At 39.5% G+C, this 26,025-nt stretch overlaps 20 non-coding genes across 20 annotated transcripts; all 20 read right to left on the reverse strand.

The window, feature by feature from the left end:
• Positions 1–5,516: 5,516 nt before the first annotated feature.
• Positions 5,517–5,657, reverse strand: LOC143322777 (U4 spliceosomal RNA). Its single transcript, XR_013077326.1, has one exon. It is a non-coding gene; the product is annotated as a U4 spliceosomal RNA (small nuclear RNA).
• A 671-nt stretch (positions 5,658–6,328) lies between these two features.
• Positions 6,329–6,469, reverse strand: LOC143322779 (U4 spliceosomal RNA). Its single transcript, XR_013077328.1, has one exon. It is a non-coding gene; the product is annotated as a U4 spliceosomal RNA (small nuclear RNA).
• A 946-nt stretch (positions 6,470–7,415) lies between these two features.
• LOC143322786 (U4 spliceosomal RNA) lies at positions 7,416–7,554 on the reverse strand. Its single transcript, XR_013077334.1, has one exon. It is a non-coding gene; the product is annotated as a U4 spliceosomal RNA (small nuclear RNA).
• A 624-nt stretch (positions 7,555–8,178) lies between these two features.
• LOC143322773 (U4 spliceosomal RNA) lies at positions 8,179–8,319 on the reverse strand. Its single transcript, XR_013077322.1, has one exon. It is a non-coding gene; the product is annotated as a U4 spliceosomal RNA (small nuclear RNA).
• Positions 8,320–8,887: 568 nt separating this feature from the next.
• On the reverse strand, positions 8,888–9,028 carry LOC143322782 (U4 spliceosomal RNA). Its single transcript, XR_013077330.1, has one exon. It is a non-coding gene; the product is annotated as a U4 spliceosomal RNA (small nuclear RNA).
• Positions 9,029–9,658: 630 nt separating this feature from the next.
• On the reverse strand, positions 9,659–9,799 carry LOC143322806 (U4 spliceosomal RNA). Its single transcript, XR_013077353.1, has one exon. It is a non-coding gene; the product is annotated as a U4 spliceosomal RNA (small nuclear RNA).
• Positions 9,800–10,374: 575 nt separating this feature from the next.
• On the reverse strand, positions 10,375–10,515 carry LOC143322772 (U4 spliceosomal RNA). Its single transcript, XR_013077321.1, has one exon. It is a non-coding gene; the product is annotated as a U4 spliceosomal RNA (small nuclear RNA).
• Positions 10,516–11,263: 748 nt separating this feature from the next.
• On the reverse strand, positions 11,264–11,404 carry LOC143322775 (U4 spliceosomal RNA). Its single transcript, XR_013077324.1, has one exon. It is a non-coding gene; the product is annotated as a U4 spliceosomal RNA (small nuclear RNA).
• Positions 11,405–12,065: 661 nt separating this feature from the next.
• Positions 12,066–12,206, reverse strand: LOC143322783 (U4 spliceosomal RNA). The gene has a single exon (XR_013077331.1). It is a non-coding gene; the product is annotated as a U4 spliceosomal RNA (small nuclear RNA).
• A 553-nt stretch (positions 12,207–12,759) lies between these two features.
• LOC143322787 (U4 spliceosomal RNA) lies at positions 12,760–12,901 on the reverse strand. Its single transcript, XR_013077335.1, has one exon. It is a non-coding gene; the product is annotated as a U4 spliceosomal RNA (small nuclear RNA).
• A 443-nt stretch (positions 12,902–13,344) lies between these two features.
• LOC143322778 (U4 spliceosomal RNA) lies at positions 13,345–13,485 on the reverse strand. Its single transcript, XR_013077327.1, has one exon. It is a non-coding gene; the product is annotated as a U4 spliceosomal RNA (small nuclear RNA).
• A 631-nt stretch (positions 13,486–14,116) lies between these two features.
• LOC143322776 (U4 spliceosomal RNA) lies at positions 14,117–14,257 on the reverse strand. The gene has a single exon (XR_013077325.1). It is a non-coding gene; the product is annotated as a U4 spliceosomal RNA (small nuclear RNA).
• A 553-nt stretch (positions 14,258–14,810) lies between these two features.
• LOC143322785 (U4 spliceosomal RNA) lies at positions 14,811–14,951 on the reverse strand. Its single transcript, XR_013077333.1, has one exon. It is a non-coding gene; the product is annotated as a U4 spliceosomal RNA (small nuclear RNA).
• Positions 14,952–15,699: 748 nt separating this feature from the next.
• Positions 15,700–15,840, reverse strand: LOC143322781 (U4 spliceosomal RNA). The gene has a single exon (XR_013077329.1). It is a non-coding gene; the product is annotated as a U4 spliceosomal RNA (small nuclear RNA).
• Positions 15,841–16,497: 657 nt separating this feature from the next.
• Positions 16,498–16,638, reverse strand: LOC143322770 (U4 spliceosomal RNA). The gene has a single exon (XR_013077319.1). It is a non-coding gene; the product is annotated as a U4 spliceosomal RNA (small nuclear RNA).
• Positions 16,639–17,265: 627 nt separating this feature from the next.
• Positions 17,266–17,406, reverse strand: LOC143322774 (U4 spliceosomal RNA). The gene has a single exon (XR_013077323.1). It is a non-coding gene; the product is annotated as a U4 spliceosomal RNA (small nuclear RNA).
• Positions 17,407–17,896: 490 nt separating this feature from the next.
• Positions 17,897–18,038, reverse strand: LOC143322788 (U4 spliceosomal RNA). Its single transcript, XR_013077336.1, has one exon. It is a non-coding gene; the product is annotated as a U4 spliceosomal RNA (small nuclear RNA).
• Positions 18,039–18,479: 441 nt separating this feature from the next.
• LOC143322784 (U4 spliceosomal RNA) lies at positions 18,480–18,620 on the reverse strand. The gene has a single exon (XR_013077332.1). It is a non-coding gene; the product is annotated as a U4 spliceosomal RNA (small nuclear RNA).
• Positions 18,621–19,380: 760 nt separating this feature from the next.
• On the reverse strand, positions 19,381–19,521 carry LOC143322771 (U4 spliceosomal RNA). The gene has a single exon (XR_013077320.1). It is a non-coding gene; the product is annotated as a U4 spliceosomal RNA (small nuclear RNA).
• A 917-nt stretch (positions 19,522–20,438) lies between these two features.
• LOC143322803 (U4 spliceosomal RNA) lies at positions 20,439–20,579 on the reverse strand. Its single transcript, XR_013077350.1, has one exon. It is a non-coding gene; the product is annotated as a U4 spliceosomal RNA (small nuclear RNA).
• Positions 20,580–26,025: the final 5,446 nt, after the last annotated feature.

The following is a 26,025-nucleotide window of genomic DNA, read 5'->3' on the forward strand; positions in this document are numbered from 1 at the left end:
GGCATGATACAATCTTATTCTTTGTCTTAATCAATTTATGCTGCTCATTTTCTCAAACTAATTGCTTTGACCAGGCCTGGACCTGCTATGCCATTATAATAGGATTTTAAAAGAGCCATTTTCTAAGGGATTATATGGCTGGTTGGTACTGTATAACTCACTGCCTTCAGTTCAAGCGCTTCCTTAAGTCAGCTTGATTTAAGAAGGTCACAATACTTAGTAGGGGCTGGGTTCCAGGGAATAAATGCTTTTATGCTGTCTATACATTGTGGATTTGAATTCATTCAGCAGCTCTGGAAATATTCAGAAGTTCTGGGTCTCTAATTTCTCCAAAAGTGTGGTATTACATGACGATGTACAATATGTATGTCCGACTTGATGATTCACAAGTCTCACCAGTTCTATGGAGGAAGATTACAAGAAACTGCACCATTGGTGAGAGTAAGGGCATCAACGTTTGGCCACATTGTAATTTCCAATTAAATCAAAGTTCTTTGTGAAGTTTTCTTCTGATAAAAGTGACTATGTAGGCACTCTTAAATCTGCGCACCATCCACGTTTGGCCTGAGAGCAGGCAATAATCTTGTCAAAGAAATCCAATTAAAAGCACCTGGATCCTGAGGAAACAGGGGAGGCTGGTACCATTTAAAAAGCTATTTCTAAGAGCCGCAGGCTACCGGGGGCTACCAGGACTCTGCTTCTAATAGTCTGAAGGAGCCAGGGTTCCCTTTTGACAAATGATACACTGACATGTGTTAAATGAACATGCAAGCTAACCAATATACACTGACTTTAGATCTCAAACTAGGAATGTTTTTGGCGCCAATCCCAATCTGAGTCCTTTAATACTGAGGAGCTGCCAAGTCTGATCTGATACTTATATTGACCTAAATGTTGATTAAATGTGTGCCTGGCACTTCTAAATAACAGCTGGAGCCTTCTTATCCAATATTTCCCAAGTTTATTGATCCAAATACTGAAGGTCAAAATGTTAAAGTTGATCAAATTAAATTATTGATGCGTCATGAATAAAGGCTTAACTGAGAGAATGTGACTCCTGAAACTCAAGAGAAGACGAATCAGTCAAGTGCAACTGTTGGAACAGCAAAAACACTAAGTCCACCCTCAGTTATGAGACACACACAAGTCTGACAACAGACAAGTTTTTGGCCTGCCATCAAGTTACTCAAAGAATTAGCGCTGATTGTCATTTAAACTGGTAAAAGTAACAGTCAGGACTGGGTAAAAATGAGGAGTTGTTAGCTGACTGTTTTGTACACTACTCATTCCTGATAAGAGAGCAGAGATAACAGAGTCGTGACTGACGGAGCTGAGCAAATTGCTGTATTTTGTCAACCCCGGGTGTCGACAGAGTTAGTCAACGGTGCAACCAAATCATTTTCCACATTCACACTCATTTTCACTCACATACAGAGCAAAATACTCAGTGTAGAGCCCGGCTGACATCACAGAGAGCAGTGCTTCAACACAAGCAGACTGAGGTGGATGACAAGATCCATGATCCATTAAAATATGCCCGGATCTGCCCAATACTGATCTTCAGGATCAGCTCAGGACATCCCTATTTCAAACCTGTCAATCACTCCGATACTGATATTCTGACTGTCCTTCATCTTCATCACACAGCACAGGCCTTATCACAACATACTGTTCTGTTACTGACATCCCAGTAGCATCGCAGTTATCCGGTGTGAATATCCATTGTCAACCTGCTGAGCTAATTATAAACAATCTAATAACTACTGACTTCACATTGCTAACTCAATCTGCTACTCAGCAGCTGAAACACTACACGCTGACCAGCTACAGCAACCTCCAAGGGTCAAAATTCTAACTCAAAATTTAAAAAAAAAAATCACAACAATTAAGAATTGAATACATATCGAGTCGGCGCCCAAGTATCGTGATAGTACTGAAATGGGAGGTAAATATATTATCCCAGCCCGAAACTGCCAACAGAAAAAAAAAATGTAATAAACCTTTTCTGGCTCTGTTGCTTATGAGAACCTAATATCTCAGTAGATGGATACCAGCAGTTAGCAGTTTGTGTTCCAGACATTTTACCATTTTAGTGCAACATTAATCTTTATGATGGTGAAATAAGACAGTCTAGTGTTGGACAATTTTCAGGAAAACCATTAGGTTCTAGGCACATCACCACAAGCGATAAGGACAAGAGACAACCAGGACGACAGAAAGGAGACACTGCTGTACCAGATCTGGCTGTGGTGCTGTTGGCAGCTCACACCCTCAGTGACAGCAGCAGCAGAAGGAAACTGCATGTACTTTTTAAGGCAGATCATCAGTAATGGCCAAAAATGAAGATTTTGAGGGATTTAGCTGAGATGTTTCTTCAGTGTGGCGACAGTAGAAATACTACAAAGTTCTTTATTCTCCTTTGTGACTGTCAGATATTGCTAATTCTCACAATGTTTCAAGTTGTCATGGTAGAGAATTAGGATAAATATTGAACTATGATGTTACAGTTTATGGATCTATTATTCCTAAGCATGATGGGCTGTCCTTTGAGACCCCCGACCAATCATACGAAAGGGAACTAGAGCAAAGGAAAGATCAAATGAAGAGTGGAGGAGACCAATCACCTCTGTCTGAAGGGTTTTCAAAGTAATTGAAGCTGAAATACAATTACGATGCGGCAGGGTGTCAGGGTGTCACCGGAGGCAGCTAATTGGGGGCAACCCCATGTACACCGCGCAGTGATTAAGAGGGAGATGGCATTAGAGGATTGGAACGAGTTTAATTGGGTGTGTTGAATAACTTGATAACTTCTGAGGTTTCTGTTCATTCATGTGATCTCTACATTTCTGGTTATCTACCAAGAATAATAGGCTAATTCTTGTGATCAGCTCTAAGGAAAGAGGAAGAGTACTCACATAAAGGTGACGCAACAAGGATGTCCATAATTGGCCGCAAATCAAAGCATCTCTTTTAGATTTGCACCTGCTTTTTTAATAGAATAGGCTGTGATGTCTCAGTCTTTGAAGAGAAGCCTGGTTTTCCATTTGGAGCATGGAGTTGTAACTGGATTTGTGACAAACAGAATCAAAACAAAAGACCTGCTGCAAAGCAGACTGTAAATTAGCTCGCTGAACAAAAGATCTGAGGAAAATGATTAAAAATAGTTTGTGTTTACTCTGATCTTGAAAAATGCCTTCATTTGTAATGGAGTTCAGGCTAATTACAGTATTTATATTATAGAAGTTGGAGGAAACACGTCAAAGCAGGGCAGTTAACTGCATGGTAATGAATAAATGTTCCTATTTCACAAAGCACTGTCAGCTCTACCAGTGACATTTTAATACCAACCATGATTTCTGCCCTGGTGTGCAGCATTTGGTACATCAGCCTACCTGGATTTACTCTACAGCTTGTAAAGAATATGAGGGGAAATTACCTTCTATGACGTGACAGTGTCTTCCTCCACAACTGTCAAACCTGGAAAGTAAAACCAATTCACAGGAAAGAGAATATTCTCACACATTTCCTAAAAGAACTGAGAGACAGACAGGGAGGAAGAGGGAGAGGGAGAGGGAGAGGATACACTGGTTTCCATAGCAATTGTCGGCACTGTCACATGGTTACCTAGGAACTAGTCCTGTGATGCTGTGCAATTTATTTGTTTATGTTTGCCAAGTCTCTCACTGCTGCTTACACAGAACAAAGCCATATCTTGCCATTTCATTTTTTGACAGGTAAAGAACTGTCAGTCAAATCTGAAACGTCTGAGTGCGAGGTGCCAAATGTGCTATGAGACATAAAACACTCCTGCTTATCTCGCATAATTTGTCCGAGTACCGTAATTACATCTTCACATGTAGAAAGCGCTGGGTCGCATGCAGGTCAAGAGGACCACACACAGGAAACATCAACCCTGAAACTCCATTTGGTGCAGACTGATCAATGCTCCGTGGATGTAAAAGCAAGAGCGTGGCGGGTCAAAATGAATGAAGACTGAACGCAAAAGCCGTCTCGAGTAATTTATGTAAATATGAATCACTCTTCAAAGCCTTAGTTCCACCTTTGACAAAGACAACCAAATGCTCCATTTGTCTCAAAGCGAGATCCATTTCCCACAATTCGATTACCAGGGCTGGGAAAGATACATGACAAGCAGCTGGATTACAGTAATCACATTACTGAACTAAATCCAGAGTAATGACTGCTCGGACATGTGCCTTAATGATGAAACACATTTCGACTGCGAGGCTGCTGATGAAAACATTCATGCAGACAACTTAAAACAACATTTTCCAATTTTCTGAAAGCTAAATATTTACTATTTTGGGAATGAGAGCTACAATTTTGAAGGCAAGTTTGAATAAAAATCAGCCATGTGATCGTTACAAGTATGGAGAGTGTGAGAAAATGAAGTCCACTTACATGACAGCAACAGTGTGAGAGTGTTTACATGGTGACAAGAGGCTTCGAGCTCATCTGCCTAATGAGAAGGCTGACTTAATTACCCCTCCACCCTTGTCACTGCTTAAAACCCACCCAACTTCTAATCAGAGATCACTGCAATTACGGTTCTCTAGAGGGTGGTAGAACGTGATTGCGCAAATGTTGCTTTCACTTTAAAAGGAGAAATCTCAATGGCAGGCAACGATTAAGCACAAACTTTCTCATCATTGGCAAGAAGGAAAACAAAGTCGTACTTACAACTTCTAACACCAAATTGGTTCATATCTTTTAAGTAAGCCCATAAAGTGTTTTTCACTTGGCTTGGGGAAAAAAAACAGACTTATGTTCAAAGATTTTAAACAGAAACTTCCTAACTTCATGTTCCTTTAACGCAGTCTAGTCTCTCCTCATGTTTACCCTTGCATACCCAGTTTCACAGTGCCCTCTGCTGTTCTGGCAAGTACACTGCAATGTGACCAGGATACTGTACACGGAAGTGACTAAAAGCACATACATGCAACAGAAATGTGCTCCTTTTCAAAGGAATGGTTCCTTTCACAATGTTAAATTTTTATTGCATTAGACCTTCTGATATTATTAGCAGTCAGGCGATCCCACATACTACTGTTATTGACAAGGGGGAAATAATGTTAAGTGCGCAGTAATGTAATATATTACATTTATGTATTATAGTAATGTTAAGTCAAACTATTCAGAATGAGACAAAAGCATGGTAACTGATCATCACAAAGACATCACAAGACTGAATGTCCCAAAATAGACATGATTTAAGTCTACTGTATATTCAAATAAAATTTTTTTTTTTTTTTTTTTTTTAAAAAAGCATGTTTACACAAGACTCTGAACTAACAATGAAACATCTTTCACTGATGCTTAGTACAACATACAGAGAAAGCACCTCACTGATAATTCTGTATTACAATGTATTGACTACATATATTTTTAGTGACCAGGCACTTCAACTTGCAGGCTATAATGAGTGATGTAAATTGATCTCCGTCCATTACGAGACACACAACGGTTACTATTTTTTTCTTTCACACACTCACTAGTCTCCTTAGAGACCGTCAAAAATTGCCTTCGCCGACTATATTTCAAGTCGTCTCGGCGGGGTATTGGGTAAAGTTTTCAACTAGCAATAATCGCGCCTCGGATAAACCTCATAGGCTACGATACTGCCACTGCGCAAAGCTACCGTACAACGGGACGCGTCACAGCTAAGTCTCCGGTGCGGACACCTCTGTGTCACGGTTTGAGCCGTGGGTGTGGTTTCAAGTGTACGACTTTATGTATACATCGTTATAATGTTGAAATCATGACATCTCCAATGAGGAATCACTGGGACTTTGTTGATGCGTCTCCATAAATGGAAACAGTACGTAATATACGGAGAATACCGGGCAGAATAAAATACGCAAAAGTGTGTTGAAGCGCAACCGTGTAACTTAACGGCCGTTACGTCATGTCACATGTTCTGAATCGGACAGTAGGTTATCATAGTAGGTCATCGCCACGAATACCGTCACATAGAAATAATACTCCATCAAAAGTCGCCCACAACCTTAAATAAGTACACAAGAATTGAGAGAAGTCGTAAACGGAAGTGACGTCGCCTCTTGTACGTCTTTGTTTCAGACTCCCCGTTCTCGGACAACGACAAACACGATGACGTTCCACGTTCTCACGGTGAATTAGTGACTTAAGCACTCGTATTTTTAAAAGTGGGGAAAACGTGTAAAAGTTAAACACATTCATTGCTTACACGCCTGAAACACTCGACGAAAAAACGATCATTGCGTTGACTAAAGTACTGAAATAACAACCAGAATAAAAGTGATTCGTTTGTTATTCGACAATATAACCGTCCCTGTCGGGACTATCAAAAATTGCCATAGCCGACTATATTTCAAGTCGTCAAGGCGGGGTATTGGGTTAAGTTTTCAACCAGCAATAATCACGCCTCGGATAAACCTCATAGGCTACGATACTGCCACTGCAAAAGGATGATGAGCACAAGTTACACAGGGGGGGCCTCTGGGAGCTACACACCCCTCTGCTGGGGTTTTAACGTGCATACGGTAGAATGACTGGAAAGGCTGTCTGTTATATATCCATGGTATTTTAATGTTGATTGCTCAAGAAAAGTCTGGTACATTCTGCTTACTTTGGGTTTAATGTTTACTGTCATGCATTTGTTTATGTGGGTTAAGAAATGTGATCTAACTGCCAGGTTAGCTGTTGAAGACGGGTGAGACGTGCATGTGTAGGTCAACATGACTCGTGACTGTAGTTGGGAAGGTGGTAACCAGAGCCATAAAAAACACAGTTGCGACAGTCTGATCAGGCGGTCACGTGGTTCATGCAGCTCTCACACAGATCTGTGTCGTTCAGCTGCTTGAATGGTTTCAAGCGGACAGACAGCAGCAACGAGCTGGTTTCCCTCAATATGAACGCATCACGTGCATTGATCAGTCTTTCTGTGTTCATTTTGGGGGGAAGGGGGACTGCTCACGTAATTGCAATGCTCAGCAATTTCGACGTACTTAGACTTTACTTGAGTATTTCCAATATATATATTTTTTATAATATATTTTTCTGCTGCTTCTACTCCACAACATTTTAGTGCAAATATAGTACTTTTTACTCCACTCCACTACTTACAAGTTACTCTGCAGATTCAGATGAATAATAAAAATATTCAACTGTAAAATTATGGATTAGACAATCCCCCACAAGCAACCCAGCAGTATATGTAATTAACTGTTCCACCTTTAATATATATAGAATAGTGGATAAAATTTTAAACTAGCAATAATAACATCACACTCATGTTAATTTCTCTCTATATTGACATCTGTTACCACATTTCATTTAGCAGATTGATCAGTCTCCTTAAAGACAATCTAATCTGAGACTAAAAGCTGTACAAGTAATCTTCAACAATTTAGTCGTCCCTGATGGGACTCAAAAATTGCCTCAGCTGACTATATTTCAAGTCGTCAAGGCGGGGTATTGGGTTAAGTTTTCAACCAGCAATAATCACGCCTCGGATAAACCTCATAGGCTACGATACTGCCACTGCAAAAGGATGAGGAGCACAAGTTACACAGGAGGGGCCTCTGGGAGCTACACACCCCTCTGCTGGGGTTTTAAGGTGCATACGGTAGAATGACTGGAAAATAATCCAGTGATATACAGATGTTAATGGTCAGATAAATTCTTCTCACAGAGGGTTTAATTCACTTAAGACTCACCTGTTCAACACTGCTTTCCATCTCTGAAAGTCTCTTCCACTCATACCTTATTTATTCTTTTTTCCTTATTGTTTCCTTATTTTTATTAATTTTGTGAAGCTTTTTTCAGTGTCCTGAGAAGCGCTACATAAAAATAATGGATTATTGCAACTGTTGCCATCATTGCTTTGTTTTTTGGTCATTACAGGTGTGACTTGCATTCCTACCCAAACCCTAACTATATACACAATTTAATACAAATATTTCTTAATGATGCAAAATGTATGAGTGAGAACGTCTCAAACAAGAACTGGAAACAAAGAGTGTGTACAACAAATTTATGTAATACTAGATGCTAATTTGTATTGTGACTGGAAGTTTCCATGTGTCACTTCCTGGGTAAGCTTCTAGAAGTTCATATGTGAAGTTAATTCCCTCTCAAAACATCTTAGAGCATTATTATTTTTTGCACCTTAATCAGTCTCCTCAGAGACCATCAAAAATTGCCATAGTCGACTATATTTCAAGTCGTCAAGGCGGGGTATTGGGTTAAGTTTTCAACCAGCAATAATCACGCCTCGGATAAACCTCATAGGCTATGATACTGCCACTGCACAAGGATAAGCTGTATAAGGTACAGAGGGGGGGCCTCTGAGATCTACACACCCCTCTGTTGGGGTTTTAACATGCATACTGTTGAATGACTTTAAAGAATCCAATTATGTACAGGTGTTAATTGATTGTTGATTGAAAAGTTAGATCAATTCTTCTCACATAGGGTTTAACTGATTACATTGTTCTGTTGTTTGTTGTTGTTTTTTGTGGGTTAAGAAATGTAATTTAACTGCCAGGTTAGCTGCTGATAACACGTGTGACTTACAACTCTCAAGAAAAAAAGTTTATTGTACAAAAAGTCTTTTTTTCAGTGTATATGCTTATTTTAATACATACACATCAAATTTATGAGTGACAGTTACTTGAACAAGTAGAGACAAAGGATGAGAGTCTGCAGCTGGGTTTAAAATGAACAGACAAAAACAGAAAATACACTACCTGAGACTGAGAAAATCTGTATCTGATCACATCAGACAACATCTGGTGGAGCATCCATAACATTAAAGGCAGTCTCAAAGTCTTGTTTATCTTTCTTAATTCATACTTTTCCATATTTTCTTCAACAGATCAATCAGTCTCCTCAGAGACCGTCAAAAATTGCCATAGCCGACTATGTTTCAAGTCGTCAAGGCGGGGTATTGGGTTAAGTTTTCAACCAGCAATAATCACGCCTCGGATAAACCTCATAGGCTACGATACTGCCACTGCAAAAGGATGAGGAGCACAAGTTACACAGGGGGGGCCTCTAAGATCTACACACCCCTCTGTTGGGGTTTTAACATGCATACTGTTGAATAACCGCAAAGAAATCCAGTGATATACAGATGTTATTTGATGATGACTGGTTTAGAAAAGTCAGATAAATTCTACTGACATATCATTTAAATGTTGCCATCACGCTTTTGTTGATGCTGGGGAAGAAATGTGATTGAACTGGTAGGTTAGCTGTTCATTACACATGTGACTTCCAGGTTTAGGTCAACATGTAGTTGGGGAGGTGGACTAATTATTTCCGTATTTGGCAGATAGACTGTGGTTTGGTATGGTTTCAAAAACTAGGTTGTTATCAGATGAACTACTGAGGAGGCCAGAGTACCACAGCTCAAAAATACAAAATCACATTATCGACTTTCTGTCCATATTGACATGATTTAATGTGAATATTTCATCAGTATGCAAAACATATGAGTTATGATTCCTGGAACAAGAGCTGGAGACAAAGGATGAGTCCGTAGCTTTGTTTAAGACAAACAGATACAAAGCTGGATAGTCATACGACTTGAACTGAAAAAGGTGTTTTCATTCACGGTGTTGTCCATTGTTCTTTTCTTTCACATATTCATCTGTCTCCTTAGAGACCGTCAAAAATTGCCATAGCCGACTATGTTTCAAGTCGTCAAGGCGGGGTATTGGGTTAAGTTTTCAACCAGCAATAATCACGCCTCGGATAAACCTCATAGGCTATGATACTGCCACTGCACAAGGATAAGCTGTACAAGGTGCAGAGGGGGGGCCTCTAACATCTACACACCCCTCTGTTGGGGTTTTAACATGCATACTGTTGAATGACTTCAAAGAATCCAGTTATGTACAGGTGTTAATTGATTGTGATTGGTTTAGAAAAGTTAGATCAATTCTTCTCACATAGGGTTTAACTGTTTCCATTGTTCTGTTGTTTGTTGTTGTTTTTTGTGGGTTACGAAATGTAATTTAACTGCCAGGTTAGCTGCTGATAACACGTGTGACTTACAACTCTCAAGAAAAAAAGTTTATTGTACAAAAAGTCTTTTTTTTTCAGTGTATATGCTTATTTTAATACATACACATCAAATTTATGAGTGACAGTTACTTGAACAAGTAGAGACAAAGGATGAGAGTCTGCAGCTGTGTTTAAAATGAACAGACAAGAACAGAAAATACACTACCTGAGACTGAGAAAATCTGTATCTGATCACATCAGACAACATCTGGTGGAGCATCCATAACATTACAGGCAGTCTCACAGTCTTGTTTATCTCTCTGGATTTATACTTTTCTGCATTTTCTTCAACAGATCAATCAGTCTCCTCAGAGACCGTCAAAAATTGCCATAGCCGACTATGTTTCAAGTCGTCAAGGCGGGGTATTGGGTTAAGTTTTCAACCAGCAATAATCACGCCTCGGATAAACCTCATAGGCTATGATACTGCCACTGCACAAGGATGATGAGCACAAGTTACACAGGGGGGGCCTCTAAGATCTACACACCCCTCTGTTGGGGTTTTAACATGCATACTGTTGAATAACCGCAAAGAAATCCAGTGATATACAGATGTTATTTGATGATGACTGGTTTAGAAAAGTCAGATAAATTCTACTGACAGATCATTTAAATGTTGCCATCACGCTTTTGTTGATGCTGGGGAAGAAATGTGATTTAACTGGTAGGTTAGCTGTTCATTACACGTGTGACTTCCATGTTTAGGTCAACATGCTTTGTGACTGTAGTTGGGAAGGTGGGACTAATTATTTCCACATTTGGCTGATAGACAATGGTTTGGGCTGGATGAGACTAAAGATATTTTGAAGAGAGGGTTCAAATGCTACGTTGCTATCAGACTAACAAGTGAGGTGGCCAGAATACCACTCTTTAAAAGCACACCATCACATCATAGACCTCCTACCCAAAACTCTGTACATATACACATGATTTAATACAAATATTTCATATCAGTACAAAATATATGAGTGAGAACTTCTGGAACAACAAGTGAAAACTAAGGATAAGAGTCTGTAACTGTGTTTAAACAAAAAGACAACAACAGAACATACTCTAACTGAGACTGAGAAAAACCATGTCTGATTAGACAAAAATATCTGATGGAGCATCTTCAACATTACAGGCCACCTCATAGCCGTGTGTGTCTTTCTCAGTTTATACTTTTCTATATTTTCTTCAACAGATCAATCAGTCTCCTTAGAGACCGTCAAAAATTGCCATTGCCGACTATATTTCAAGTCGTCAAGGCGGGGTATTGGGTTAAGTTTTCAACCAGCAATAATCACGCCTCGGATAAACCTCATAGGCTACGATACTGCCACTGCAAAAGGATAAGCTGTGCAAGGTACAGAGGGGGGGCCTCTAAGATCTACACACCCCTCTGTTGGGGTTTTAATATGCATACTGTTGAATAACTGCAAAGAAATCCAGTGATATACAGATGTTGTTTGATGATGACTGGTTTAGAAAAGTCAGATAAATTCTACTGACATATCATTTAAATGTTACCATCATGCTTTTGTTTATGTGGGTTAAGAAATGTGATCTAACTGCCAGGTTAGCTGTTGATGACGGGTGAGACGTGCATGTGTCGGTCAACATGATTCACGACTGTAGTTGGGAAGTTGGACTAATTATTTCCGTATTTGGCAGATAGACTGTGGTTTGGTATGGTTTCAAAAACTAGGCTGTTATCAGATGAACTACTGCTGAGGCCAGAGTACCACAGCTCAAAAAAACAAAATCACATAATTGACTTTCTGTCCATATTGACATGATTTAATGCAATATTTCATCAGTATACAAAACATATGAGTTTTGATTTCTGGAACAAGAGCTGGAGACAAAGGATGAGTCCGTAGCTTTGTTTAAGACAAACAGATACAATGCTGGATAGTCATATGACAAGTCAAGTTTGATGGGCACTCAACAACATTATATGTATAGTGGTATTTTGGTTTTTATCATGGTGTTTTCTTTCACATATTCATCAGTCTTCTCAGAGACTATCAAAAATTGCCATAGCCGACTATATTTCAAATCGTCAAGGCGGGGTATTGGGTTAAGTTTTCAACCAGCAATAATCACGCCTCGGATAAACCTCATAGGCTATGATACTGCCACTGCACAAGGATAAGCTGTCCAAGGTGCAGAGGGGGGGCCTCTGAGATCTACACACCCCTCTGTTGGGGTTTTAACATGCATACTGCTGAATGACTTCAAAGAATCCAGTTATGTACAGGTGTTAATTGATTTTGATTGGTTTAGAAAAGTTAGATCAATTCTTCTCACATAGGATTTAACTGTTTCCATTGTTTTGTTGTTTTTTGTGGGTTAAGAAATGTGACTTAACTCCCAGGTTAACTGCCGATAACAAAACTCTGGAGAAAAAAGTTTATTGCACAAAAAGTCTTTTTTTTTCAGTGTATATGCATATTTTAATACATACAAATCAAATTTATGAGTGACAGTTACTTGAACAAGTAGAGACAAAGGATGAGAGTCTGCAGCTGTGTTTAAAATGAACAGACAAGAAGAGAAAATACACTACCTGAGAATGAAAAAATCTGTATCTGATCACATCAGACAACATCTGGTGGAGCATCCATAACATTACAGGCAGTCTCAAAGTCTTGTTTATCTCTCTTAATTCATACTTTTCCATATTTTCTTCAACAGATCAATCAGTCTCCTCAGAGACTATGAAAAAATTGCCACAGCTGACTATATTTCAAGTCGTCAAGGCGGGGTATTGGGTTAAGTTTTCAACCAGCAATAATCACGCCTCGGATAAACCTCATAGGCTATGATACTGCCACTGCAAAAGGATGAGGAGCACAAGTTACACAGGGGGGGGCTCAAAGATCTACACACCCCTCTGCTGGGGTTTTGATGTGCATATGGTAGAATGACTGGAAAGGCCACCCGTTATATATCCATGTTACTTTAATGTTGATTGCTCAAGAAAAGTCTGGTACATTCTGCTTACTTTGGGTTTTATGTTTACCGTCATGCTTTTGTTTATGTGGGTTCAGAAATGTGATCTAACTGCCAGGTTAGCTGTTGATGACGGGTGAGACGTGCATGTGTAGGTCGACATGACTCGTGACTGTAGTTGGCAAGGTGGACTAATTATTTCCGTATTTGGCAGATAGACTATGGTTCGGTATGGTTTCAAAAACTAGACATAAAACAGATTCAAGCACTCAACAAGACTGTATGGATAGTGATATTTTGGTTTTATCATGGTGTTTTCTTTCACATATCAATCAGTCTCCTCAGAGACCATCAAAAATTGCCATAGCCGACTATATTTCAAGTCGTCAAGGCGGGGTATTGGGTTAAGTTTTCAACCAGCAATAATCACGCCTCGGATAAACCTCATAAGCTATGATACTGCCACTGCACAAGGATAAGCTGTCCAAGGTGCAGAGAGGGGGCCTCTACAATCTACACACCCCTCTGTTGGGGTTTTAACATGCATACTGTTGAATGACTTCAAAGAAATCCAGTGTTATACAGATGTTGTTTGATGATGGCTGGTTTAGAAAAGTCAGATAAATTCTACTGACAGATCATTTAAATGTTACCATCATGCTTTTGTTGATGCCTGGGAAGAAATGTGATTGAACTGGTAGGTTAGCTGTTCATTACACATGTGACTTCCAGGTTTAGGTCAACATGTAGTTGGGCAGGTGGACTAATTATTTCCGTATTTGGCAGATAGACTGTGGTTTGGTATGGTTTCAAAAACTACGTTGTTATCAGATGAACTACTGAGGAGGCCAGAGTACCACAGCTCAAAAAATACAAAATCACATTATCGACTTTCTGTCCATATTGACATGATTTAATGTGAATATTTCATCAGTATACAAAACATATGAGTTATGATTCCTGGAACAAGAGCTGGAGACAAAGGATGGGTCCGTAGCTTTGTTTAAGACAAACAAATACAATGCTGGATAGTCATACGACTTGAACTGAAAAAGGTGTTGTCATTCACGGTGTTGTCCATTGTTATTTTCTTTCACATATTCATCAGTCTCCTTAGAGACCGTCAAAAATTGCCATAGCCGACTATATTTCAAGTCGTCAAGGCAGGGTATTGGGTTAAGTTTTCAACCAGCAATAATCACGCCTCGGATAAACCTCATAGGCTATGATACTGCCACTGCACAAGGATAAGCTGTACAAGGTGCAGAGGGGGGGCCTCTAACATCTACACACCCCTCTGTTGGGGTTTTAACATGCATACTGCTGAATGACTTCAAAGAATCCAGTTATGTACAGGTGTTAATTGATTGTGATTGGTTTAGAAAAGTTAAATAAATTCTTCTCACATAGGGTTTAACTGTTTCCATTGTTTTGTTGTTTTTTGTGGGTTAAGAAATGTGACTTAACTCCCAGGTTAACTGCCGATAACAAAACTCTGGAGAAAAAAGTTTATTGCACAAAAAGTCATTTTTTTTCAGTGTATATGCTTATTTTAATACATACAAATCAAATTTATGAGTGACAGTTACTTGAACAAGTAGAGACAAAGGATGAGAGTCTGCAGCTGTGTTTAAAATGAACAGACAAGAACAGAAAATACACTACCTGAGACTGAGAAAATCTGTATCTGATCACATCAGACAACATCTGGTGGAGCATCCTCAACATTACAGACAGTCTCACAGTCTTGTTTATCTCTCTGGATTTATACTTTTCTGCATTTTTTTCAACAAATAAATCAGTCTCCTCAGAGACCGTCAAAAATTGCCATAGCTGACTATGTTTCAAGTCGTCAAGGCGGGGTATTGGGTTAAGTTTTCAACCAGCAATAATCACGCCTCGGATAAACCTCATAGGCTACGATACTGCCACTGCAAAAGGATGATGAGTACAAGTTACACAGGAGGGGCCTCTAAGATCTACACACCCCTCTGTTGGGGTTTTAACATGCATACTGTTGAATAACCGCAAAGAAATCCAGTGAAATACAGATGTTGTTTGATGATGACTGGTTTAGAAAAGTCAGATAAATTCTACTGACATATCATTTAAATGTTGCCATCACGCTTTTGTTGATGCTGGGGAAGAAATGTGATTTAACTGGTAGGTTAGCTGTTCATTACACGTGTGATTTCCATGTTTAGGTCAACATGCTTTGTGACTGTAGTTGGGAAGGTGGGACTAATTATTTCCACATTTGGCTGATAGACAATGGTTTGGGCTGGATGAGACTAAAGATATTTTGAAGAGAGGGTTCAAATGCTACGTTGCTATCAGACTAACAAGTGAGGTGGCCAGAATACCACTCTTTAAAAGCACACCATCACATCACAGACCTCCTACCCAAAACTCTGTACATATACACATGATTTAATACAAATATTTCATATCAGTACAAAATATATGAGTGAGAACTTCTGGAACAACAAGTGAAAACTAAGGATAAGAGTCTGTAACTGTGTTTAAACAAAAAGACAACAACAGAACATACTCTAACTGAGACTGAGAAAAACCATGTCTGAGAAGACAAAAATATCTGATGGAGCATCCTCAACATTACAGGCCACCTCATAGCCATGTGTGTCTTTCTCAGTTTATACTTTTCTATATTTTCTTCAACAGATCAATCAGTCTCCTCAGAGACTGTCAAAAATTGCCACAGCCGACTATATTTCAAGTCGTCCAGGCGGGGTATTGGGTTAAGTTTTCAACCAGCAATAATCACGCCTCGGATAAACCTCATAGGCTACGATACTGCCACTGCAAAAGGATGATGAGCACAAGTTACACAGGGGGGGGCTCTAAGATCTACACATCCCTCTGCCGGGGTTTTAACATGCATATGGTAGAATGACTGGAAAGGCCACCCGTTAAATATCCATGTTAATGTTGATTGCTCAAGAAAAGTCTGGTACATTCTGCTTACTTTGGGTTTTATGTTTACCGTCATGCTTTTGTTTATGTGGGTTAAGAAATGTGATCTAACTGCCAGGTTAGCTGTTGATGACGGGTGAGACGTGCATGTGTAGGTCAACATGATTCATGACTGTAGTTGGGAAGGTGGACTAATTATTTCCGTATTTGGCAGATAGACTATGGTTTGGTATGGTTTCAAAAACTAGGCTGTTATCAGATGAACTACTGCTGAGGCCAGAGTACCACAGCTCAAAAATACAAAATCACATTATTGACTTTCTGTCCATATTGACATGATTTAATGCAATATTTCATCAGTATACAAAACATATGAGTTTTGATTTCTGGAACAAGAGCTGGAGACAAAGGATGAGTCCGTAGCTTTGTTTAAGACAAACAGATACAATGCTGGATAGTCATATGACAAGTCAAGTTTGATGGGCACTCAACAACATTATATGTATAGTGGCATTTTGGTTTTTATCATGGTGTTTTCTTTTACATATTCATCAGTCTCCTCAGAGACCGTCAAAAATTGCCATAGCCGACTATATTTCAAGTCGTCAAGGCGGGGTATTGGGTTAAGTTTTCAACCAGCAATAATCACGCCTCGGATAAACCTCATAGGCTATGATACTGCCACTGCACAAGGATAAGCTGTACAAGGTGCAGAGGGGGGGCCTCTAAGATCTACACACCCCTCTGTTAGGGTTTTAATATGCATACTGTAGAATAACCGCAAAGAAATCCAGTGATATACAGATGTTATTTGATGATGACTGGTTTAGAAAAGTCAGATAAATTCTACTGACATATTTAAATGTTACCATCACGCTTTTGTTGATGCCTGGGAAGAAATGTGATTGAACTGGTAGGTTAGCTGTTCATTACACGTGTGACTTCCAGGTTTAGGTCAACATGTAGTTGGGGAGGTGGACTAATTATTTCTGTATTTGGCAGATAGACTGTGGTTTGGTATGGTTTCAAAAACTAGGTTGTTATCAGATGAACTACTGAGGAGGCCAGAGTACCACAGCTAAAAAATACAAAATCACATTATCGACTTTCTGTCCATATTGACATGATTTAATGTGAATATTTCATCAGTATACAAAACATATGAGTTATGATTCCTGGAACAAGAGCTGGAGACAAAGGATGAGTCCGTAGCTTTGTTTAAGACAAACAGATACAATGCTGGATAGTCATACGACTTCAACTGAAAAAGGTGTTGTCATTCACGGTGTTGTCCATTGTTATTTTCTTTCACATATTCATCAGTCTCCTTAGAGACCGTCAAAAATTGCCATAGCCGACTATATTTCAAGTCGTCAAAGCGGGGTATTGGGTTAAGTTTTCAACCAGCAATAATCACGCCTCGGATAAACCTCATAGGCTATGATACTGCCACTGCACAAGGATAAGCTGTCCAAGGTGCAGAGGGGGGGCCTCTGAGATCTACACACCCCTCTGTTGGGGTTTTAACATGCATACTGCTGAATGACTTCAAAGAATCCAGTTATGTACAGGTGTTAATTGATTGTGATTGGTTTAGAAAAGTTAGATAAATTCTTCTCACATAGGGTTTAACTGTTTCCATTGTTTTGTTGTTTTTTGTGGGTTAAGAAATGTGACTTAACTCCCAGGTTAACTGCCGATATTTTAATACATACACATCAAATTTATGAGTGACAGTTACTTGAACAAGTAGAGACAAAGGATGAGAGTCTGCAGCTGTGTTTAAAATGAACAGACAAGAACAGAAAATACACTACCTGAGAAGGAGAAAATCTGTATCTGATCACATCAGACAACATCTGGTGGAGCATCCATAACATTACAGGCAGCCTCAAAGTCTTGTTTATCTCTCTTAATTCATACTTTTCCATATTTTCTTCAACAGATCAATCAGTCTCCTCAGAGACTGTGAAAAAATTGCCACAGCTGACTATATTTCAAGTCGTCAAGGCGGGGTATTGGGTTAAGTTTTCAACCAGCAATAATCACGCCTCGGATAAACCTCATAGGCTACGATACTGCCACTGCAAAAGGATGAGGAGCACAAGTTACACGGGGGGGCTCTAAGATCTACACACCCCTCTGCTGGGGTTTTGATGTGCATATGGTAGAATGACTGGAAAGGCCACCCGTTATATATCCATGTTACTTTAATGTTGATTGCTCAAGAAAAGTCTGGTACATTCTGCTTACTTTGGGTTTAATGTTTACCGTCATTCTTTTGTTTATGTGGGTTAAGAAATGTGATCTAACTGCCAGGTTAGCTGTTGATGACGGGTGAGACGTGCATGTGTAGGTCAACATGATCCATGACTGTAGTTGGGAAGGTGGACTAATTATTTCCGTATTTGGCAGATAGACTATGGTTTGGTATGGTTTCAAAAACTAGACATAAAACAGATTCAAGCACTCAACAAGATTATATGTATAGCGATATTTTGGTTTTATCATGGTGTTTTCTTTCACATATTAATCAGTCTCCTCAGAGACCGTCAAAAATTGCCATAGCCGACTATATTTCACGTCGTCAAGGCGGGGTATTGGGTTAAGTTTTCAACCAGCAATAATCACGCCTCGGATAGACCTCATAGGCTACGATACTGCCACTGCAAAAGGATGATGAGCACAAGTTACACAGGGGGGGCCTCTAAGATCTACACACCCCTCTGTTGGGGTTTTAACATGCATACTGTTGAATAACCGCAAAGAAATCCAGTGAAATACAGCTGTTGTTTGATGATGACTGGTTTAGACAAGTCAGATAAATTCTACTGACAGATCATTTAAATGTTGCCATCACGCTTTTGTTGATGCTGGGGAAGAAATGTGATTTAACTGGTAGGTCAGCTGTTCATTACACGTGTGACTTCCATGTTTAGGTCAACATGCTTTGTGACTGTAGTTGGGAAGGTGGGACTAATTATTTCCACATTTGGCTGATAGACAATGGTTTGGGCTGGATGAGACTAAAGATATTTTGAAGAGAGGGTTCAAATGCTACGTTGCTATTAGACTAACAAGTGAGGTGGCCAGAATACCACTCTTTAAAAGCACACCATCACATCATAGACCTCCTACCCAAAACTCTGTACATATACACATGATTTAATACAAATATTTCATATCAGTACAAAATATATGAGTGAGAACTTCTGGAACAACAAGTGAAAACTAAGGATAAGAGTCTGTAACTGTGTTTAAACAAAAAGACAACAACAGAACATACTCTAACTGAGACTGAGAAAAACCATGTCTGATAAGACAATATCAATAATATAAATATCTGATCGAGCATCCTCAACATCACAGGTCACCTCATAGCCATGTGTGTCTTTCTCAGTTTATACTTTTCTATATTTTCTTCAACAGATTAATCAGTCTCCTCAGAGACTGTCAAAAATTGCCACAGCCGACTATATTTCAAGTCGTCCAGGCGGGGTATTGGGTTAAGTTTTCAACCAGCAATAATCACGCCTCGGATAAACCTCATAGGCTATGATACTGCCACTGCACAAGGATAAGCTGTACAAGATACAGAGGGGGGGGCCTCTAAGAGCTACACACCCCTCTGTTGGGGTGCATACTGTAAAATGGCTGTAATGGAAAACAGTTACGTACAGATGTTAATAGATTTTTGATTGGTTAAGAAAAGTTGAAAAGACGAATTCTTTTTACATACGGTTAAACTGTTACCATAATCCATTGTTTTTGTGGCTTCAGAAATGTGATTTAACCGCTAAGTTAGCTGTTGATTACATGTTTAGGTCAACATGCCTTGTAATTGTACTTGGGTAGGGTTAGGGTTAGTTTTTTTTTGTTTGTTTTTTTCTTTCACCTGTTATTGCCTGAGTCTGTTTAATAAAAATACAGTATCACTTCATGGACCTCATATATAAAACATATACACGTTTTTAGTCAATTAGTATTTAATAAGCACATAAAATGCATGAGTGATAATTTCTCAATCAGGAAGTGAAGACGAATTAGAGTCTGCCCATGTGGATGAATGTGATTAGAGGGATAAGAAACATTATAATAGAGATGCACTGTCCTTTCTGAATAGACATCTGTTGACACCATCTAGTGGAGGAATATAGACATTACACGTGTCCTCACATCTGCGTTAATCATGTCCATATTAGGTGTTGTTAATCCATCCACTAGCACTATGGCGAATTGCTACTACCGATTATTTTATGCAAGGTACATTACAATACGATTACAGTAAGATGACCGCAAACGAAAGCAGTTAAGAGAGATTTTACTTTAATCACGGTTGCTCAAAAAAGTCAAATAAACTCTACTGTTTAACTATTACGCTTTCATTTGTGTGTTTTTTTGACAAACGCAACTGAGGATGCCACGATGCATTCAAATGCTAGCTAATACAAATGGTCTCCTCTTCTGCTCTAAATTAATCTTGACAAGGAAATCAGTCTCCTTAGAGACCGTCAAAAATTGCCATTGCCGACTATATTTCAAGTCGTCAAGGCGGGGTATTGGGTAAAGTTTTCAACTAGCAATAATCGCGCCTCGGATAAACCTCATAGGCTACGATACTGCCACTGCGCAAAGCTAAAGAGTATATGTTATGGACAAGGGAGTCACTCCGCTACATATGTTCTTTAGTTACGGTGTAACATCCAGACAATCAGACGGCCTTCAGACCACAATCAAAACAATTTACTCGCACAAGCCGCTGCTTATTTAAGTTGTACTCGTAAATTACGTTTAAACATTACATATACTTCAAACTGTCGCCATGACGCAATGCATCACGGGATACGTTGTGCTATATTCTTATTGCTATGTAATGTTAGTCCCGCCCCAGTGTACAGCGTATCTTAGTTTGGAGGAATAAAAATCTTTCATGTTGCACAGATTAATAATTTAAGTACAACAACACATTAACCAAGTGTAAGTTTTATAAATTCGGAAGAGATGTAGGGTCTACGGTGGCCCCTTTGACCCAATTTCTAATTGCAGATTTCAGTTTGGGAGGGCCGGCACACGTACACACTCGAATAAAACGCGTTTCGGTCCTGAAACATAACACAGCGACTTGTCTTCTGGATATACATTAAGTACGCCATAAATTCAGACATTTTCTTCGATGAACAGCGTTCCAAACGACCTGGAAAACGACTGCTTCCCGATCCCTCGACAAGGCTATATTACTGAGACACCACCAGATGTCACTAGAGGCGAGGATAAACCTGCCCTACTTTCAATATGAAAGGCTCTTGGTTTGAAATGTGATCAAATAAGTAATATTAACTTACTTCCTGACAAAAAAAACCATATCGTTTTAAAGATGAACACCGCCTATACATGAAGAACCAACGCTAACGTTACTGAACAATTGAATAATTTGCACGTTCAGTAACTTACGTAACTTAAACCGTTAGGGTCTTTAACCTTAAATGACACGATTAATTACCGCCCAGATAAGTTTTAAATTATCATAAGGGGCAATTATACGTTAAGTCGCCCGATTTGAAAGCAGTCAAGTGTGTAACGTCACTAATGCTTCACCGTGCCATGCTAGCTGCCCCCTCTCACTGACCGAGCACAAGATTGAACTTTCCTCACCTGCTGTTTTGATGCTGCGGCCTCCTTGAAAAGTCTGTCGAAGAAGTAAAACTTTTAGGAGAAAAACGTCGAAGTGTTATGTCCGTAGAAAGTGATAAATTAATCCACACAGGGCGTTCAGGTTGATGAGTAAATTCCACCTGGTCAGTGCATGTTAAAAAAGATGCTCCGCGGTGATGCTGACCCGAATGAAAAATGGCCGGACCGGAAATTGATTAAACAACTCTTCGTCTTCGTAAATTTACTGGCGTTATGTATGTATGTATGTAGCCTATGTAATGGATTACCTTTCATAATATTGCCTTAAACAAATTCTGTGTTTGCAGAGGCCCATTAATTTAAAGCAGCGACGGAGACGATTTAAGACTGTCAACTATGGGAGCAAATGCCCTTGAATATTTAATATTCCTGAGGAAGCTTTGAAGAGGTAAGCTGCACTGTTGTTAGCAGTGGTGACTCTTTTGGGAGTTATTTAGCCATTCATCTGTTAAAATTTGTCATATTTCTTCTTTTTTCCCCTTCATCCTTTCTCTGTATCTACATCTGTATATATACACATACATATGACACTTTCCCCAAGGTTGCAGAGCCATATGTTTCAAGGCTGCAAGAGAAAAAAGAGACTATAACACAAATTAAACACCTGGAGTCCTGCTCAGCATTTAATCGGTTTCAGAAGAAATGCAATGGAGTGCACAAAAGTGATGCTGAATTTTCACTCTGGAGAGTTAAGATAAAAAAAAAGTGTACAGGATACAGAATAGAAAAACAACTATGTGTCTGTACATTATGCACAGATTCTAATAGTGCATACAGTGCAGGGGCTGGGATGGGTCGTCCATGATCGATGTCAGCTTGGCTCACACCCTCCTCTCACCAAACTCCTTGATGGTGTCCAACAGTAAATTCTTGGTCATATTTGATCAGTGGTTTGGATCTAGGGATTAACTCTCAGGTTTTAATGGAAGTCCTATTATAGGAGGAAGAGTGAATAGTGATGCTGCTACTAGGACTGTTCATTAATTAAAAAATAATAAGGCAGATTTATCCGTTTTAAAATCCTCTACTAGCCAGCCACTAGAAGAAAGGATGCCAAAGCTGGGGATGTCTCATACAGTATTTTGATCAGGTCATAAGCCCTTAGTAATGGTATGCACTTTGCGCACTGCATGTTTGACACAAACTGTAATTTCACTGTTTGGATATTAGACGCCCTTTCACTTGTTGTGAGGCTTCAGTGGGATAATGCAGGTGCTTTTGGGTGCTCAGCAGATAAGCACTGGCGTGCCAGGTGTTAAAGCTGCCTGGGCTGACACATTAGACAGGGATTTTCTCCTGCCAGAATGTCAGGCCAATGAGGTTCATAGAGGTAGGCTTGGATCACTGTCAGGGACAGGTAAGTACGCAGATAAGGGGATTACACCATGTTTGCACCAAGTAATCTCAAATGAATCCTGCCAGCCCCTGTTTCATCCTCACCTGGAAAGCCCAAATTTCTCTTTTCTCAACCCAAGAAACACATTACATGAACAGAGTTCAATTCCCAAGATGATCCTTTTAACCAGGCTTAAGAAGCATTTGAGGACACGTTGGGTTATGGTCATTTAACAGCTGTGACAGCAATAATCTCCTTTAATTCTCTGAGGCACCTGATTACTTTTTGTATTAGTATTTCCTCCTTTATCACCAGCTCTGCTCTGTGAAGCAATGTGTGGGCTTTTTTTATTTTTTATTTTTTATAATCACCTGGACCATGCCATAAATGAGATCTGGTTTGGTGGTCCCCGACTACAAGGCTTTGACTTGACCTGTTGAACAAATAGGGCTCTGTGGGAGCAGTTGAAGTCCCTTTGGGCCGTGGCTCTCCCCGCTGGTGGGCAGAGAGATGAAAATAGAGTGTAACAGATGGCTTAGCTGTTTCCGCCATTCAGTACAGGCTGCTGGGCAGCCCACATAATACCATGCCATCCAAAAGGGGCTCAGTGGGCAGCCCATAGTCTTCAACATGCTGAGAGCTTTTTTCCCCCTCAAACATCAATCACAGGGCTCAAAAAAGTAAGAAAAAATCAATGTCATACTTGGGTCACAATCTAACCTATATAACTCCATGTGGAGCAGCTCATAGAAGGTTTAGTAAGACTGTTTTGGTTTGGGGAAATGTAAGCTTGTCAGTAAAGTCTCAGACTGTGTATGTGCCAGGCAGGCTGATCCAGCTTACACCACACAGTGCAGCTTTTTCCGTATAATCACACTTTTACAGACCTTGTCAAGGACACACAACCTCTTTGAATTAGTGATGTTATTGACTCAATGGGGAATGGATATGGTCCACACTTTGTGTAAAAGTGCGTGGATGCATGCAGGTGTGTGTGTGTAGTTGGGTGCACACAGGCCATTGTGTAATCTGGGCAACATCACATCAGCCTGGTTAAGGACATTTATTGATGCTGAGAGTCCCTCTGTTCCCTCTTAGAGTGGGGCCACCTGGACAATAGAGGATGAGCTGGGCAAACTGTGATTAGATTGTGTTATGAGCAGAGAGAGGAAAACAATGACATTTTTCTTGGGTAAAGTGACAGCTCAGCCAGTGCAAGGGGACATCTGATAAGAGAAGACAAATGTCGCTCATGGTGCCTTTTAGTTTCTTCCTTAACTTCAAGGTCAAAGACACAGTGTTACATTAGTATTTTAGCTTCACTCCTCAGTGCCACACAGCAATATGTATTTAAAATATACAGTATAGATACTGTAGATATCTGTAATATATGCTCGACCAGCATCTTTAATATCAGTCCTCTAATTCAAATATTGTTTCTTTCGTTCTCTGACACACACATGCAGACACATACACATGCTTGCAGACTGTTCACACCAACCCACGCACTGCTGCCACCCTGCTATTCCCAGCTTGTGGTTATTCCCAGACTGAGTCATAATGGCACCATAAGCCTGTCTGTCCGTTTCATGCCAAACCTGATGTCTCCTTGTTGCACATGCCTTTACGAAGAATCTGAGCCCTGCGTGCAATAGCCATAGCTCAGTCGCTCACACGTCCCTTCCTCCCTCTGTAATTACTTATAAGTCATATTGACAGCTGCAGGCGCACTTTGCTAGGTCAGGGAGCCATTCAAATCAAAGTCTAACTTACACTTTAAATAATCCTCTGCCTCCCTGTTGAGTCTTTCTTCACACCTTTATCATTCACCACCATGACAGCTTCCTGTGTCTGTGAACTGCTCCATCTGTTATCTCTGCTTCTTTAGATTTGCCACTACAGTGTATCTGGCAACGTTCATCTGGTGTTACAGAAAATAACAAGACTGATTGATACTAACAATACAGTTGTAATGACAAGGGCACAACCTAGGGCACAGTTGTGAGAATACGTAGGATAATATAACAATTTCCTTCCTTTTTTTATTGGAAAAAATGGTTAGATGCATTGAACATGGGACTTACATGACATTAACGCTTCCAGTGTTGACTTTGCTCCCATGTACTAAAAAGTGGATGCACTGGTGGTACTGTTCCAACTGCTGTACATTATTTACCAAAAAAAATAATTCCCAAGGTATTTGAACATGTATAAATATCTGATATTTTGCAATAGCATTAGGGATGACTTACTGATGCTCAGATATGTCCTAATTAACTTGCTCATGATGCATTTGCTTGATAACTTTTTACCTATTTTGCACACAATTCCTTTTTATATATAAACCAAAAACTGCATGTGTGAAAATGCAAACTCCTTAATCACAAAAACACAATCCAGAAAAATGTTTTGCCTCAATTCCTATTGTACACCATATAAAACAAGTATTGTACAGTACCTGTCACTATGCTACCATGAAAAAATATATCAACTAAATCCAATGTACACATACTGGAACAAGGTCAAACAGCAAGAGCTGCACAAAGTGGATGCAGCTTTAGTACAATATAATATATATGCATCACTGCAATAAATACCAGTCTTAATATTGGTAAATCAGTGAGATGTTATGTTGTCTGTTAATTGTAGTTTTCTTGTATTGCATTGGACTGTCTTTAATGTGTACACATAGTAAAGATGGATATAGAAAAGTCTAACTAACAGTTAATCCTGTTGCAGCACTTTCTGTTAAGTACCCCTGTTTGGCATTTAGGTATTGAGTAAATGGCATTTAACACACTATAATGTAGATGTAAGGAAATGTTTATTAGAGCATTTGTCAACAACTACAACTCCTCCTGCAGGCACCCACTGGTGGAGGCTGGTGTTTAAACTGATAATTAATGACAGTACGGTAAAACACAGTTGTAGTTATATGTATAATATGTCTTCACAGGCAAAGTTATAATTGCTGACAAATATTCTTAGGACTTAAAATGTCCAAACAGCTGAGTACAACTATGTTAAAGTGAGTTATAAACAATCAGTTGAGTGTT

The sequence above is a fragment of the Chaetodon auriga genome, chromosome 6, assembly GCF_051107435.1.
Source record: "Chaetodon auriga isolate fChaAug3 chromosome 6, fChaAug3.hap1, whole genome shotgun sequence".
NCBI lineage: Eukaryota > Metazoa > Chordata > Actinopteri > Chaetodontiformes > Chaetodontidae > Chaetodon > Chaetodon auriga.